The sequence below is a fragment of the Budorcas taxicolor genome, chromosome 10 (genome assembly GCF_023091745.1).
Source record: "Budorcas taxicolor isolate Tak-1 chromosome 10, Takin1.1, whole genome shotgun sequence".
NCBI classification, from domain to species: domain Eukaryota; kingdom Metazoa; phylum Chordata; class Mammalia; order Artiodactyla; family Bovidae; genus Budorcas; species Budorcas taxicolor.
This window is the reverse complement of record NC_068919.1, coordinates 5879529-5896773: the sequence shown is the minus strand read 5'-3', so window position 1 is coordinate 5896773 and position 17245 is coordinate 5879529. Positions and strand designations below refer to the sequence as shown.

General features: G+C 41.8%; 1 non-coding gene across 1 annotated transcript; it reads left to right on the top strand.

Annotated features, from left to right (window-relative positions):
* The first annotated feature begins 392 nt into the window (after nucleotides 1–392).
* Nucleotides 393–499, top strand: LOC128054929 (U6 spliceosomal RNA). Its single transcript, XR_008200070.1, has one exon. It is a non-coding gene; the product is annotated as a U6 spliceosomal RNA (small nuclear RNA).
* Nucleotides 500–17245: the final 16746 nt, after the last annotated feature.

Genomic DNA, 17245 nt, shown 5'->3' with positions numbered 1-17245 from the left:
ATTACGATAAATCAAAAGGATGTCTCAAGGTTATACAAATTTTACCAGACCCACTCCCATACTTACATTTTAAGGTAACAGGATTAGAACTTCACAACAGAAAAGTCTTACCAAGCTCAATGAAACTATGAGCCAAGCCATATAGGGCCACCAAAGACGCATGGGTCATGGTGGAGAGGTCTGACAGAGCGTGGTCCACTGGAGAAGGGAGTGGCAAACCACTTCAGTATTCTTGCCTTGAGCACCCCATGAACAGTATGAAAAGGCAAAATGGTAGGATACTGAAAGAGGAACTCCCCAGGTCAGTAGGTGCCCAATATGCTACTGGAGATCAGTGGAGAAATAACTCCAGAAAGAATGAAGGGATGGAGCCAAAGCAAAAACAATACCCAGTGCTCGCTTCAGCAGCACATATACTAAAATTGGAACAATACAGAGAAGATTAGCATGGCCCCTGCGCAAGGATGACATGCAAATTCATGAAGCATTTGATATTTTTATATGACAAACCCACAGCAAACATTATCCTCAATGGTGAAAAATCAAAAGCATTTCCCCTAAAGTCAGGAACAAGACAAGGGTGCCCACTTTCACTGCTACTATTCAACATAGTTCTGGAAGTTTTGGCCACAGCAATCAGAGCAGAAAAAGAAATAAAAGGAATCCAAATTGGAAAAGAAGAAGTAAAACTCTCACTGTTTGCAGATGACATGATCCTCTACATAGAAAACCCTAAAGACTCCACCAGAAAATTACTAGAGCTAATCAATGAATATAGTAAAGTTGCAGGATATAAAATCAACACTCATAAATCCCTTGCATTCCTATACACTAATAATGAGAAAGTAGAAAAAGAAATTAAGGAAACAATTCCATTCACCATTGCAACGAAAAGAATAAAATACTTAGGAATATATCTACCTAAAGAAACTAAAGACCTATATATAGAAAACTATAAAACACTGATGAAAGAAATCAAAGAGGACACTAATAGATGGAGAAATATACCATGTTCATGGATCAGAAAAATCAATATAGTGAAAATGAGTATACTACCCAAAGCAATTTACAAATTCAATGCAATCCCTATCAAGCTACCAGCCGTATTTTTCACAGAACTAGAACAAATAATTTCAAGATTTGTATGGAAATACAAAAAACCTAGAATAGCCAAAGCAATCTTGAGAAAGAAGAATGGAACTGGAGGAATCAACTTGCCTGACTTCAGGCTCTACTACAAAGCCACAGTCATCAAGACAGTATGGTACTGGCACAAAGACAGAAATATAGCTCAATGGAACAAAATAGAAAGCCCAGAGATAAATCCACACACATATGGACATCTTATCTTTGACAAAGGAGGCAAGAATATACAATGGAGTAAAGACAATCTCTTTAACAAGTGGTGCTGGGAAAACTGGTCAACCACTTGTAAAAGAATGAAACTAGATCACTTTCTAACACCGCACACAAAAATAAACTCAAAATGGATTAAAAATCTAAATGTAAGACCAGAAACTATACAACTCCTAGAGGAGAACATAGGCAAAACACTCTCAGACATAAATCACAGCAGGATCCTCTATGATCCACCTCCCAGAATTCTGGAAATAAAAGCAAAAATAAACAAATGGGATCTAACTAAAATTAAAAGCTTCTGCACAACAAGGGAAACTATAAGCAAGGTGAAAAGACCACCTTCTGAATGGGAGAAAATAATAGCAAATGAAGCAGCTGACAAACCACTAATCTCAAAAATATACAAGCAACTTATGCAGCTCAATTCCAGAAAAATAAATGACCCAATCAAAAAATGGGCCAAGGAACTAAATAGATATTTCTCTAAAGAAGACATACGGATGGCTAACAAACACATGAAAAGATGCTCAACATCACTCATTATTAGAGAAATGCAAATCAAAACCACAATGAGGTACCACTTCACACCAGTCAGAATGTCTGCGATCCAAATATCTGCAAGCAATAAATGCTGGAGAGGGTGTGGAGAAAAGGGAACCCTCCCACACTGTTGGTGGGAATGCAAACTAGTACAGCCACTATGGAGAACAGTGTGGAGAGTCCTTTAAAAATTGCAAATAGAACTGCCTTATGACCCAGCAATCCCACTGCTGAGCATACACACCGAGGAAACCAGAATTGAAAGAGACACATGTACCCCAATGTTCATCGCAGCACTGTTTATAATAGCCAAGACATGGAAACAACCTAGATGTCCATCAGCAGATGAATGGATAAGAAAGCTGTGGTACATATACACAATGGAGTATTACTCAGCCGTTAAAAAGAATACATTTGAATCAGTTCTGATGAGATGGATGAAACTGGAGCCGATTATACAGAGTGAAGTAAGCCAGAAAGAAAAACACCAATACAGTATACTAACACATATATATGGAATTTAGAAAGATGGCAATGATGACCCTGTATGCAAGACAGCAAAAAAGGCACAGATGTGTATAGCGGACTTTTGGACTCAGAGGGAGAGGGAGAGGGTGGGATGATTTGGGAGAATGGCATTGAAACATGTACTATCATGTAAGAATCAAATCGCCAGTGTATGTCCAATGCAGGATACAGCATGCTTGGGGCTGGTGCACAGGGATGACCCAGAGAGATGTTATGGGGAGGGAGGTGGGAGGGGGGTTCATGTTTGGGAACGCATGTACACCCGTGGTGGGTTCATGTCAATGTATGGCAAAACCAATACAGTATTGTAAAGTAAAATAAAGTAAAAATTAAAATTAAAAAAATATATACAGGTAAACAAGCATTCAGGAAAGGCTGCCATGTTCTAACAGGAGCAGCCACTAAAGCCAATAGTTAAAGCTACAGAACCATTTGGCATTTATTTTCTTAGGACACAGAAGGCCATATAATGTAATGAATAGTGCTTTCTACTTTGCTAATAAATATATGAATTTTTCTACCACATGTTTTAATTAATACTCATCTTGGATTATCATTAGAGATTTAAAATTTTATTAAAAGTTTAATTTTGTCTATACTATGAAAGAAAAAAATTAATGAGGAGATAAAAATGCATTTTAATTGCTGATTGTAGGCACAGATAAGAAAAAGAAAAGTTGAAAAGTTAAAGATTTGTTTCCAAAATGAGACCTTTTCTCAGTAACATTTTTAAAGTCTGAGAATGCACACCCTATTTTTGATGAACCAATAAATTTTTAATCATTAAAAAAAAAACAATACCCAGCTGTGGATGTGACTGATAATGGAAGTAAAGTCTGATGCTGTAAAGAGCAATACTGCACATGAACCTGGAAATTCGAAGTGGTCAAACAGGAAATGACAAGAGTGAACACTGACATTCTAGGAATCAGCGAACTAAAATGGATTGGAATGGGTGAATTTAACTCAGATGACCATTATACCTACTACTGTGGGCAGGAATCCCTTAGAAGAAATGGAGCAGCCATCATGGTCCACAAGAGTCTGAAATGCAGTACTTGGATGCATTCTCAAAAATGACAGAATGATCTTTGTTTGTTTCCAAGGCAAGCCACTCAGTATCACAGTTATCCAAGTAATGCACCAACCAGTAATGCTGAAGAAGCTGAATGGTTCTATGAAGACCTTCAAGATCTTCTAGAACTAACACCCAAAAAAAATGTCTTTTTCATTACAGGGGACTGGAATGCAAAAGTAGGAAATCAGGAGATACCTGGAGTAACAGGCAAATTTGGCCTTGGAGTACAGAATGAAGCAGGGCAAAGGCTAATAGAATTTTGCCAAGAAAATGCACTGGTCATAGCAAACACCCTCTTCCAACAACACAAGAGAAGACTCTGCACATGGACATCACCAGATGGTCAACACCGAAATCAGATTGATTATATTCTTTGCAGCCAAAGATGGAGAAGCTCTATACAGTCAGCAAAAATAAGACCGGGAGCCGACTGTGGCTCAGATCATGAACTCCTTATCACCAGATTCAGACTTAAATTGAAGAAAGTAGGGAAAACCATTAGACCATTCAGGTATGACGTAAATCTAATCCCTTATGATTATACAGTGGAAGTGAGAAATAGATTCAAGGGATTAGATCTGATAGACAGAGTGCCTGATGAACTATGGACAGAGGTTCATGACATGATACAAGAGGCAGGGATCAAGACCATCTCCAAGAAAAAGAAATGCAAAAAAGCAAAATGATTGTCTGAGGAGGCCTTACAAATAGCTGAGAAAAGAAAAGATGCAAAAGGCAAAGGAGAAAAAGAAAGATACACACATTTGAATGCAGAGTTCCAAAGAACAGCAAGGAGAGACAAGCCTTCCTCAGTGATCAATGCAAAGAAATAGAGGAAAACAATAAAATGGGAAAGACTAGAGATCTCTTCAAGAAAATTAGAGATACCAAGGGAACATTTCATGCAAAGATGGGCACAATAAAGGACAGAAATGGTATGGACCTAACAGAAGCAGAAGATATTAAGAAGAGGTGGCAGAAATACATAGAACTGTAGGAAAAAAGTCTTCATGACCCAGATAACCATGGTGGTGTGATCACTCACCTAGAGCCAGACATCCTGGAATGTGAAGTCAAGTGGGCCTTAGGAAGTATCACTACAAACAAAGCGAATGGAGGTGATGGAATTCCAGATGAGCATTTCAAATCCTCAAAATGATGCTGTGAAAGTGCTGCACTCAACATGCCAGCAAATTTGGAAAACTCAGCAGTGGCCACAGGATTGGAAAAGGACTGTTTTCATCCCAATCCCAAAGAAAGGCAATGCCAAAGAATGCTCAAACTACTACACAATTGCACTCATCTCACATGCCAGCAAAGCAATACTCAAAATTCTCCAAGTCAGGCTTCAACAGTATGTGAACCATGAACTTCCAGAAGTTCAAGCTGGATTTAGAAAAGGCAGAGGAACCAGAGATCAAATTGCCAACATCTGCTGGATCATCAAAAAAGCAAGAAAGTTCCAGAAAAACATATATTTCTCCTTCATTCATTCAGCTTCACTCAAAGCTCAGTTGGTAAAGAGTCTGCCTGCAATGCAGAAGAGAAACCCCAGTTCAGTTCCTGGGTCAGGAAGATCCACTGGAGAAGGTATAGACTACCCGTTCCTATATTCTTGTGCTTTCCTTGTGGCTCAGCTGGTAAAGAATCTGACTGCAATGCAGGAGACCTGGGTTGGGAAGATCCCCTGGAGAAGGGAAAGGCTACCCACCCCAGTATTCTGGCCTGGAGAATTCCCTAGACTATACAGTCCATGGGGTCACAGAGAGTTGGACATGACTGAGCAAATTTCATCATCATTCATTATTGACTATGCCAAAGCCTTTGACTGTGTGGATAACAACAAATTGGAAAATTCTGAAAGATATGGGAATACCAGACCACCTGACCTGCCTCCTGAGAAATCTGTATCCAGGTCAAGAAGTAACAGTTAGAACTGGACGTGAAACAACAGACTGGTTCCAAATTGGGAAAGGAGTACGTCAAGGCTGTATACTGTCACCCTGCTTATTTAACTTATACACAGAGTACATCATGAGAAATGCCAGGCTGGATGAACCACAAGCTGGAATCAAGATTGCCAGGAGAAATATCAGTAACCTTAAATATGCAGACGACACCACCCTTATGGCAGAAAGCAAAGAAAAACTAAAGAACTTCTTGAGGAAAGTGAAAGAGGAGAGTGAAAAAGTTGGCTTAAAACTCAATATTCAGAAAGCAAAGATCATGGCATCTGGTCCCATCACTTCATGGCAAATAGATGGGGAAACAGTGGAAATGGTGAGAGACTTTATTTTCTTGTGCTCCAGAATCACAGCAGATGGTGATTGCAGCCATGAAATTAAAAGATGCTTGCTCCTAGGAAGAAAAGCTATGACCAACCTAGACAGCATATTAAAAAGCAGACATTACTTTGCTAACAAAGGTCCATCTAGTCAAAGCTAATGTTTTTCCAGTAGTCACGTATGGATGTGAGAGTTGGACTATAAAGAAAGCTGAGTGCCGAAGAACTGATGCTTTTGAACTGTGTTGTTGGAGAAGACTCTTGAGAGTCCCTTTGATTGCAAGGAGATCCAACTAGTCCATCCTAAAGGAAATCAGCCCTAAATATTCATTGGAAGGACTGATGCTGAAGCTGAAACTCCAATACTTTTCGGCCACCTGATGTGAAGAACTGACTCATTGGAAAAGACCCTGATGCTGGGAAAGATTGAAGGCAGGAGAAGGGGATGACAGAGGATGATATGGTTGGATGGCATCAAACTCTAAGGACATGAGTTTGAGTAAGTTCTGGGAGTTGGTAATGGACAGGAAGGCCTGGCATGCTGCAGTCTGTGGGGCCGCAAAGAATTGGACACGACAGTGACTGAACTGAACTCACCAGACCCACTCCCATAATATATATTCTAAGATATCAGGATTAGTCATAAGTTTTTCAGAAAGGAGAAACTGTCCTCAACAGGATACATTGTTGCTATATAATCCTTAGTACAGAGTTTAAACTGAGTTGTTTGTATTGTAATCATCAGTTCCCACTTAAAGACAAAAAGTTTTATGTGACCAAGACTAAGGAATGTAGAGAAAAGCAAGATGTCTGTCTTTTCCTCCTCCTTGAGAATTCCAGACCCTGGAGAAGGCAATGGCACCCCACTCCAGTACTCTTGCCTGGAAAATCCCATGGACGGAGGAGTCTGGTAGGCTGCAGTCCATGGGGTTACAAAGAGTAGGACATGACTGAGCGACTTCACTTTCACTTTTCACTTTCATGCCTTGGAGAAGGAAATGGCAACCCACTCCAGTGTTCTTGCCTGGAGAATCCCAGGGACGAGGGAGCCTGGTGGGCTTCCGTCTCTGGGGTCGCACAGAGTCGGACACAACTGAAGAGACTTAGCAGCAGCAGTCTCCTCCTTGGGGACCCCGGTCTTTTTATCAACCTGCCTAGGAATTGATTCTCTGAATCTTTTATCCACTCTGTTTTCACCTGTGCCTGACACCTTGCATGTCCAGGGTCTTCAAACTGAGGAATTCTTTGACAATGCATTCTTGGTTTTGTACTGGTTTCGTCCTTCTCTTCACCCCCAACAGGGGATATGCACCACAGTCTATGGGCCCGAAAAAGTTACCATCTTGCTCTGGTCCTAATTCTTGACATGACATTATAGTCAGCACCTACCCTGCCTGGAGGAGGAAACTATTCAGGCATGATCTCTACTTTGGTGCTGTTTAGTAGCTCAATTGTGTCCAACTCTTTTCACACCCCATGGTCTGTAGCCTGCCAGACTCCTCTGTACATGGGATTTCCCAGACAAGAATACTGGAGTGAGTTGCCATTTCCTTCTCCAGGGGATCTTCCTGACCCAGGGGTTAAATCTGCATCTCCTTCATTAGCAGGCAGATTCTTTACCACTGAGCCACCAGGGAAGCTCCATCTCTATTTTTGCTCAAGATAAGTGAGGGGCTCAGAGAGGGGAAGTGAGTTGTCCAAAGGTACCTAATGAACAAGGTGTTAGCGCAAGAGTCTTGCCAGTCCTGTTTCACTCCAGAGATCATAATCTCTGAATGTTGGCTGGAAGATGGCTGAGAGTCTGTATGTCAGAAGTAATTATTGCATCAAAAACAAGAGTTGGGGCTAATTCTCCAAAATCACATTCGTTAGTTTGGGAGTAGGACTCATTATCACCATTAAAAAAAATGTGTAAAGTACTCAAGTGAAACAAAACAGTCAAGCTATCAACAGATGTCGTTTTTTTAAATCCAGATTTAGCAGGTTAATTAAAGAATATGAGACCCAGTGGAAGAGACAGAAATCACTAAGGTCCTCTTAGGTTAAATTATCACAATACACAGCCCATGCCAAATGAATGAGGCTTCTGAATCAACGCCAGTATAGAAATGTTTTTTTAATCTGTTGCAATATAATAAATGTCATGTTCATGCTCATTTGTGCTAAAATGAAACACATTTCAAGAATGAGAGCCAGTAAAGTAACAAAGTGGGAAAGAAACTCATGTTTTTTAGTGCCATCTATGGGCCAAATCTGGTGAAAGTTTCATCAGCCTTATTTTAAATATGAAGAAAGTGCAGTGCAGTAATATCATGTATTAATAAAAGGCAGGCTGGGATGCACACATGCCTGATTGTATGTGATTGCAAAGCATGGGCTCTATATTTTCCCATGTTTATGTGGTCAGTCACTCAATAATGATTTATCAAAAACCTATCGTGGGCCAGGCCTCTATGATACACACATACAGACACACATACCCAGATACATCTGCCTAGACACACACACAGTTTTTAGATAAATGAGGATTTATTTGCATTTTACATACAGCTGCAATAATTTCTATGAAAGCAAGCAAAAAGAGGAAATAAGAAAGAATGCAAATTAGGGATAAACTTTTTGGTAGAATATGTTGTTCCAAATATTTGCTCCCGGGGAGAACATTACCCTTCCCCAGCTCACTGACTTTCGGCTTGCCCTGGGACTTAATGGCACCCTCCCTAAGGAAGCATTGTGAGTCCCCACCCTGTTGCACTCAGAAGTGTCCTGCATGACTTGTTTTGGCCAATAGAATGTGGCTGGAAGCCATGCGTGCTTTTGTCAAACAGAAGCCTTAAAATCAGTTCTCTCTTCTCTCTCCTCTGGGTCCAGCAGTGTCCAAGGCAGAGACTGTGAACAGTCTGTCCCAGAGAGAAGCTGTGGTGGATCAGAGTTTCAGCCTTCCCTTTGTAGGGATGCCTTTGTTAGATGCTGCTGAGATCTGGGGCTCATTTGTTAGTGCAGCATGACACCTTATCCTGACTTACAGACTCTCTTACCAGGGGTGGTCAGCGAAGACCTCTTTGAGGGAGTAACATTTGCGCTGAGCTCCAAATGCAGGTTCCTGTTAGGTAAAGAGCAGAAAAGGAGAGCCAGTGCACATGCCCTAAAGTGGGAAGGAACGTGGCATGGTCTGCACATCTGAAGCTGATAGAAGTGACGGAAGGGAAAGCTGGAGAGATGCCTGGGCTGAGTGTAAGGACAAGGGAGCCAAGTGAGGAGGCTAGATTGCATTATATGTGTGATAGCAACCCACAGAAGGCTTCCAAGCAGTGACACTAAGTGATCAGATTCAAGTGTTTAAGAGATTCCCCTGCATTCTATTAAGCAGGAAAGGAATCAGGGAGTCCAAGTAAGAGGCTATTTCAGTTTTGAATTTGTGTATCAGGCACTCCATCCAACGCTATCATGAATTACTGCTCTCTTCACAAGATTCCTGCGTGTCGATTGGGTCCTCTGGGAAGCAGACACTGAGAAGAGATTAGGAATACAAAAGAGGGAATGCCTGTGGGAGATAAAAAGGGAAGAAGGCAGAATTGGATCGAGGAAGAACTGTGATGCAAATCTGACAAAGTTTTAGCCAACTCAACCCGGTGGGGAGCCTCAGAGCAAAGACCTCTCATCATGGGAGTCCTGCCCCGGGCCGAAGTAGACAGGCCCTCGTGTTTGCACAGGGCTTTGTCGTCTAGAAGAGAGTATAGACTCTGCTTGAACGTGAAGTCAGATCTAAAGGCTCTAACTAGAAGCTGTTAATTGTACTCACTCCTGCACTGGAACAAAACTCTTCTTAAACGGAGACCCAAGCAGGGCACCGTGCCCTTTAAGGATGGATTTTTAGCCATATCTTACAAATTAGGAAATGGAGGCTCAAAGATCATACTTTGACAATGTATTTTGAGTAAGGGTACATAGACTCTGGCTGACATCCTCTAATGGCATGGTCTCTGTGAAGTTCAGGTGATTATTAATACTTACGGCAGGCACTGCCAGCACCCAGCCAAAGTCCCTCCCAGCTTGCCTGTCTGGGCCTCAGCAGATGAAGAGCTAAAAACCACATTTCCCAGAATGCTTTGCTGGCTACACGCAAGTACGTGACCTCGCTTCAGCCTGCCGGAGGCATCCCTAGACGCGGGTGTGGCCGTGAGCAAGGGAAGCTGGGCCCCCGGCAGATGAGAGAACAAAGCGGTGAGCCGTGTGGCAGAGGTTTCCAGTCCCCATCACCACAGTGTGTTTTCCAGGACAGTCCTTCATCTGACTGTTTCTCCCAACGGGATTTTTTCCTGATCATGCATTCCCAAGTCTGATTCTTCAAACACCCTGGAAGTTTGCAAACTGTCTAATATCTCTTAACAAATGCCCTTCTGCTTAAAGTAGGAGGAGGGGCCTCTGCAACTGCAGCTGAGAATCTTCAGAGATTCTGGTGGCAGAATCTTCAGACGGTACTGGTTTAAGTACACTAGACTGTAAGGGCGCATATGCACCGTTCAGCAGGGGAATGGAGCTTAGACCCAAAGCTCTGGCACAGTTTAGTGGGGCATTCCTCCCAACTGAGCCACCCACCATTTGGCCTTCACAGTGTGTAAACAATATTTTAAAAATCAAATACACACCTGGCAGTGTTTTGGTTAAGAGAGTCTAGATACTTTCAGACCTGCTAGAAATTGCCTCGTGAGAGCCAGAATTTCTTTCCAGCTAGAAGCAAAGTAACTTCAGTGTCTCTCAAAAAAGCAAGATAATAGTGCTGCAAGGCGGGACTTAGCTACAGCACAGAAAAGCTGCTCACAAAGATTTTTTTATTCAAGGCCGTTTTGAAGACACCCATTTTCAGTATTTGATTTAAATCAGAGAACAAGTATGATCATCTCTCCCTACCTGTCCAGTACAAGCAAATCCTAGGCAATTTTCTTGAAATGATTTTTCCATACTATGCAGCAGCCAAGAACATCAACAACCGACCTACAAGCCCATCACAGTAAGGACCTCTTCCTGCTGGAACGGATGCTGCTTGAAACAGTGGTAAAGTGATGAGAGGGCAAGGTGTGCACCGAGGGGAAGAAACTGACTCTGCACTCTTGGTATCAAGGTCAGGTATCTCCCATCTCATGGTATCAAAGTCAGGACTGCACCAAAAAACGGACAAGTACGAAGCTAAGATGAGATGGTCTGAAGGACCATGGGATTGAGTCAAAGGGAGGCTCAGAAGACCACCTCTCCCTGAAACCATCTGAGCAGGACCACACCCACAATACCAGTAAGATCACACCACCCTCGGGACACTCTGGACACAACAGTGCTGCTCCCAAGGGCAAAAGCCCCTACTCCAGCACAGCTGCAGATAGTGTTTCCTGCCCCCCAAGAAGCAGGTCTCAGCATTTTAATCCTATTCCCTGGATTAAAAATGGCAGTATATTTATACAAAGAAACACTACTCAGCAAAAAAATAAAAGGAGGGAGGGTGAAGCACGGATACGTGCAACACTGTGGATGGATCCACAGTCATGCTGAGCCCAAGAAGCCAGACGCGAAGGACGACAAGTATATTATTCTGTTTATTCGACATCCTAGAAGAGGTTGAACTAATATCTAGTTACAGGAAGCAGAGGAGTGGTTGCCAAAGTGAGGGTCTGAGTGCCAGTGAGCACAAAAGAAATTTTTTAGGACAATGGAAATATGCTATATTTTGATTGTTGTGGTAACTGCACAACTGTTTATACATTTATTGAAACTCTATGAGCCATACAATTTCCAGTGAACTGTACATTTTATTTTGTGTCAATTATACCTCGATAAAGTCCATCAAAAATTCCTAGCACAATGACTGTCATCTACGTAGAATCTGTGTGAATCTACATAAAAATCCCTTTGCTATAAACACTTGTTCCTTTCAAATATACAACCTTTCACCTCTCCGAGGGTGGAGACGGTTCTGTTGCCAGATAAATCTGATTAATAGTTATCCTTGGCACAAAATGCTATGTTAATCTTTTTCTGGAAAAAAAAAAAAAGTTGGCTCTGCCAATGACTTTCTGTGTGACATCAAGTGTGATCCTTAGCTTCTAGGAGACAGTTTCCACATGTGTGATGTAGAAACAGTATTACAGGGAAAGTTATCCAACACGGGTTATATGAGGGTACCAAGTTCAGGGCAAATGCGTGTGTGCTCAATGTGCCGGTTTGTTTTTTCCATTCCGTCAGTGAGGACTCTTTTGATTGCACATAACAGACTATCTGGCCCAGCTTATTTAAGCAAAGGAGGGTTTATTAGATGAACAGCTGAACAGCGCAGAGCTTGCACTGGCCTTGGGGAAGGCTGGATCCCAGAGGGCTGGCAGTCATACCGCACCTCGGATTTCTCTTCCTCTCTCTGCTCCGTGTTCTGCCTCATCAGCCTCATCATCTGTCTCCACATACTCCCCTCCCTCCAGCAGCCCCAGCCACTTTCTTTATGCCTCATTCTCACATCACAACATCCTCGATGCGCTCTGCTGTGTTTCAGATGGAGACCCCTGCCTACACCTGAGCCAAGAGCTGTAGCTAAGGGGGTGTGGTATAGCTGATGAGCCAGTCACCCTGGAGCTGAAGCCTGGCTCAGTCCACCTGAAACAAATGGCTGCTACGCCACGGGGTAGAGGTAACTGCTCCAAATCAGAGTACTCTCAGCAGAAAGAAGATAATAGATATTGAAAGGCAATCATCAAATGCCACTGAATGCATTCTGTCAGCCCGGGGCTCAATCAGGAATACAAAAACTACACAAGCTATTTTAACAGAGAGGATTTAATCTAAGGAGTTGCTTGAATGGGTTTAGAACCCTGGAATGACAGAAAGGAACACTAAGCCTTCAGAATGTACCCACTGTAAGAATCAGCCTCTGGGTTTAATGAATCTTAGGGGTCTGGAGGAGAGGTCAGGCAGGCCTGTCTCTTCTGTTGATCTGATCGGTGCTGGTGTCTCAGAGCTTGAAGGAGAGGGGTCTTGGATCCAGAACTCTGAGGAAGGGCACCCCATCTGTCTATGCTAGTACCTCTGAGGAGGTGCAATGAGTCTGAGTCTGGGCATGTGGAAAAAGCTCGGCCTTTGAGATGAAGAAACAGGCTGAGGTGATACCAATAGGAAGCAAGCAAGAAGGGATGTGTTCCTCTTTCCTCATTCAGTCTCTCATTTTCCCCAGGCCTTAACAAAGGCCCTGTTCGCAGAGTCCTAGAATAACAAAGCAGGGTATAGAAAAATTGGGAGTGATACAGAGAGATAATTACTTAATAACTAGCACACAAACAATTTACATGATCAGGGTATCAGTGAGAATATTTTGTTGCAAGCAATGGATAAACTCTAATTTAATTAGCTTATACTTAACAAAGTATAAAAAAGCCTTTGACTGTGTGGATCACAATAAACTGTGGAAAATTCTGAAAGAGATGAGAATACCAGACCACCTGACCTGCCTCTTGAGAAATCTGTATGCAGGTCAGGAAGCAACAGTTAGAACTGGACATGGAACAACAGACTGGTTCCAAATAGGAAAAGGAGTACGTCAAGGCTGTATATTGTCACCCTGCTTATTTAACTTATATGCAGAGTACATCAAGAGAAATGCTGGGCTGGAGGAAGCACAAGCTGGAATCAAGATTGCCGGGAGAAAGATCAGTAACCTCAGATATGCAGATGACACTACCCTTATGGCAGAAAGTGAAGAGGAACTAAAGAGCCTCTTGATAAAAGTGAAAGAGGAAAGTGAAAAAGTTGGCTTAAAGCTCAACATTCAGAAAACAAAGATCATACCATCCAGTCCCATCACTTCTTGGCAAATAGATGGGGAAACAGTGGAAACAGTGGCTGACTTTATTTTGAGGGGCTCCAAAATCACTGCAGATGGTGATTGCAGCCATGAAATTAAAAGACACTTGCTCCTTGGAAGGAAAGTTATGACCAATCTAGGCAGCATATTAAAAAGCAGAGACATTACTTTGCCAACAAAGGTCCTTCTGGTCAAGGCTATGGTTTTTCCAGTGGTCATGTATGGACGTGAGTTGGGCTGTGAAGAAAGCTGATTTCTGAAGACTTGATGCTTTTGAACTATGATGTTGGAGTAGACTCTTGAGAGTTCCTTGGACTGCAAGGAGATCCAACCAGTCCATCCTAAAGGAGATCAGTCCTGGGTGTTCATTGGAGGGACTGATGCTGAAGCTGAAACTCCAATACTTTGGCCACCTGATGTGGAGAGCTGACTCATTTGAAAAGACCCTGATGCTGGGAAAGATTGAAAGCAGTAGGAGAAGAGGATGACAGAGGATGAGATGGTTGGATGGCATCCCCGACACAATGGACATGGGTTTGGGTAGACTCTGGGAGTTGGTGACGGACAGGGAGGCCTGGCATACTGTGGTTCATGGGGTCGCAAAGAGTCAGACACGACTGAGTGACTGAACTGATAACAAAGTATAAGTTCCCTAGAAGAATGGTTCCAGGATTGTATAATTCAGCTATTCAATATTGCACCAAGGATAAAGGTTCTTTCTGTTTTTCCACTCTGACATCTTTAGAATGTGGCTTTATCTTCAGCTAGTTTTCCTCATGGCAACAATATAGCTACCATAATTCCAGACATCACATAGTCATTACAGATTCAGACATAGAAAAAAAGTACTTTGTGAAAGAAAATCTCTTTTTAGTTCAAGGAAACTTTTCCTTGAACTATGGAAATGAAGGCATATGAAATATGCCTCCCAGCATATTTCTTCTCATATTTCATTGGCCAGGACAGGGTTACATGGCTATATGAAATCAACCCTTAGCAAGGAAAGAAACTGAAATAACAAGTACAGCTTAGAGTAATTAAAATTTATTCCTGGGTAACATGTGGGGAGAGTATTTAGTTAAATAAAATTGAGGATTGAGCCAGAAGTGTAGGTTAAATATTTAACAACCAGTACTCTGAGAAATATATATACACATGATAATTTTATTAGAAATACACTGAGGCAAAGGATGTGTAGAACAAAATTTACAAATGATAATAAAGTATACAGTATTCTAAGTTTCACTTAGACAACTGATACAAGGTAATTCATTGATTTTTACTAATACGCCTATATTCTTAGTCAAACTATAATTGCAACTGATCAACAAATTTAGTTCTGATAAAATATTGATTGATATGGCAGAAAAAAAGTGAAATAACGAAGACGTATATTTGAGCTTCACTCAGCCACTATATTTCTATCTCAAGCTCCCATTCCACAGAGGTGGTTGAAAGTTTATCTTAGTTGATTGAAAGTTCACCTACCTTCCCAGTTTCTTGGGGTTTAGTTTAAGTTCCAAAGCATATTAGAAGGGCCCATCACCTTTTGTTAGTTTAAAGAGGTTGCTATTTTCATATACACATACCTTTATATACATGTCAATCTTTATATATATTTATATATATATATATATACACATACCCCTCATTTCTATCTGCCAGGAATCTTTTGATCTATCAGTTCTGTTTCCATAACTCTGTTTCCATATGTGAGAGCATAAGAATATCTATGAAGCTAAGATTCCCTCTTCCTAGACTGATTAAAGTCTGCCACAGAAGCGAAAGCCTGGCTCCCTCTCCTTGGAGCACATTAATATCTGGACTTTCAACATTTTCCTTCTTCTCTTCTCTTCCTTGGATCTGCTGGAGTGATTCCCAGCCTGGGAAAGCAGTGAACTTTACAGTCCTTAAACCCCCTTATTCACAGTTTAGTAGACAGTGCAGTGAAATCTGGCTCATTCTTTAGCGGAAAATGAAGTTGAACCCCTACCTCACACTGTATACAGAAGGCGATTCTACAGTGGCTAAAGACTTAAATGTGAACCCTGAAGCGCCATAACGAACGGATTAAACCGTGGGATGCACCTTTACAGCCTAGCATCTGGGGAGGGCTGCTAAAGCCCGAACTCAAGAGCTCAAAATATAGGGCGAAAAGCAAACGGCTTTAATTACGTCAGATTTCAAGATTTCTGTTCAACAAAACACACCGTAGACCAAGTTAACAGAAGAGGGAAGGTCGGGAGAAGATATCCACAGTGTTTACAACAGACACGGAATACTGCAAAGAGACAAAGACAGGAAACCTGACTTTAAAAAAACAAACAAAAACCAGGCAATGAATATGATCAAGCAAGTGCCAAGCAAATGAGAAGCTCCTCAAAGTCACTGATAATCAAAGAGCTACAAAGCACAACAGTCACATAGGGCTTTATTCCCATCAGACTGGCCAAGATCAGAGAGAAGAATGATGCAAATTTTTTTGTGAGATGTGAGGAACAGGAGCCTTTTTTGTACACTGCTGGTGAGTGTTTAGATAGTGCTGCCCTTCTGGAGGTTTCTCTGGCAGTACATACCTAAATTAAGTGTGCTTCAATGTGCAGAAATCTCCTCCCTCTGTACAGGCCCAGAGTCTTTATTAAACAGGACCGTAACTGGGCATATGAGAAGGCATTTATCACAGAACTCTTGATGGCATTGAGAAGCAGAAGGCACCCTGGTGGCCATCACGGAGAGTGTATGGTGAAATACGGTGGCTCTGCTCCATGGAACTGTGTCCGCAGTTAGAAGGAACAAAGAGATAGGCACACACGGCGAGACCTGGAAATGATCAGACTAAGTGAAGTAAATCAGAAAGAGAAGACAAACGTCACATAATATCATTTATGCATGGATTCTAAAATATGACACGAATTATCCATGAAACAAAAATAAACTCCCTGATGTAAAGGCATAAAGAACAGATTTGTGGTTGCCAAGAGGGTGGGGAGGGTTGGATTGGGAGTTTGGGGTTAGCAGATGCAACCTATTATATGCAGAATGGATAAATGTCAAGGTCCTGCTGTAAGCACAGTGAGCTATATTCAATATCCTGTGAGAAACCATAATGGAAAAAATATGAATGTGTATTTATACATATATTCTAACATATATAAAGAATGTATATATATGTAAGAAGGTGTGGGTGTGTATAAATATGTATATGCAAGTTTGGCCACTTGATGTGAAGAACTGACTCATTCAGTCCTCGTTCAGGAAAAGACCCTGATGCTGGGAAAGACTGAGGGCAAGAGGGGAAGGAGACGACAGAGGATGAGATGGTTGGATGGCATCACCGACTCAATGGACATGAATTTGAGCGAACTTCAGGGGATAGTGAAGGACAGGGAAGGCTGGCGTGCTACAGCCATGGGGTTGCAAAGAGTCGTGCATGGCTTAGCAACTGAGCAACAACAACATGTATAACTGAATCACTTTGCTATGCAGCAGAAATTAACACCACCCTGTAAATCAATTATACTTCAATAAAATAATTTTTTAAAAAAGGATATGCACAGAACCTTGTGAACAGATTCAGAAAATTTAGTGGGGAGGGGAAAAGAGACCAAATAAGATCTAC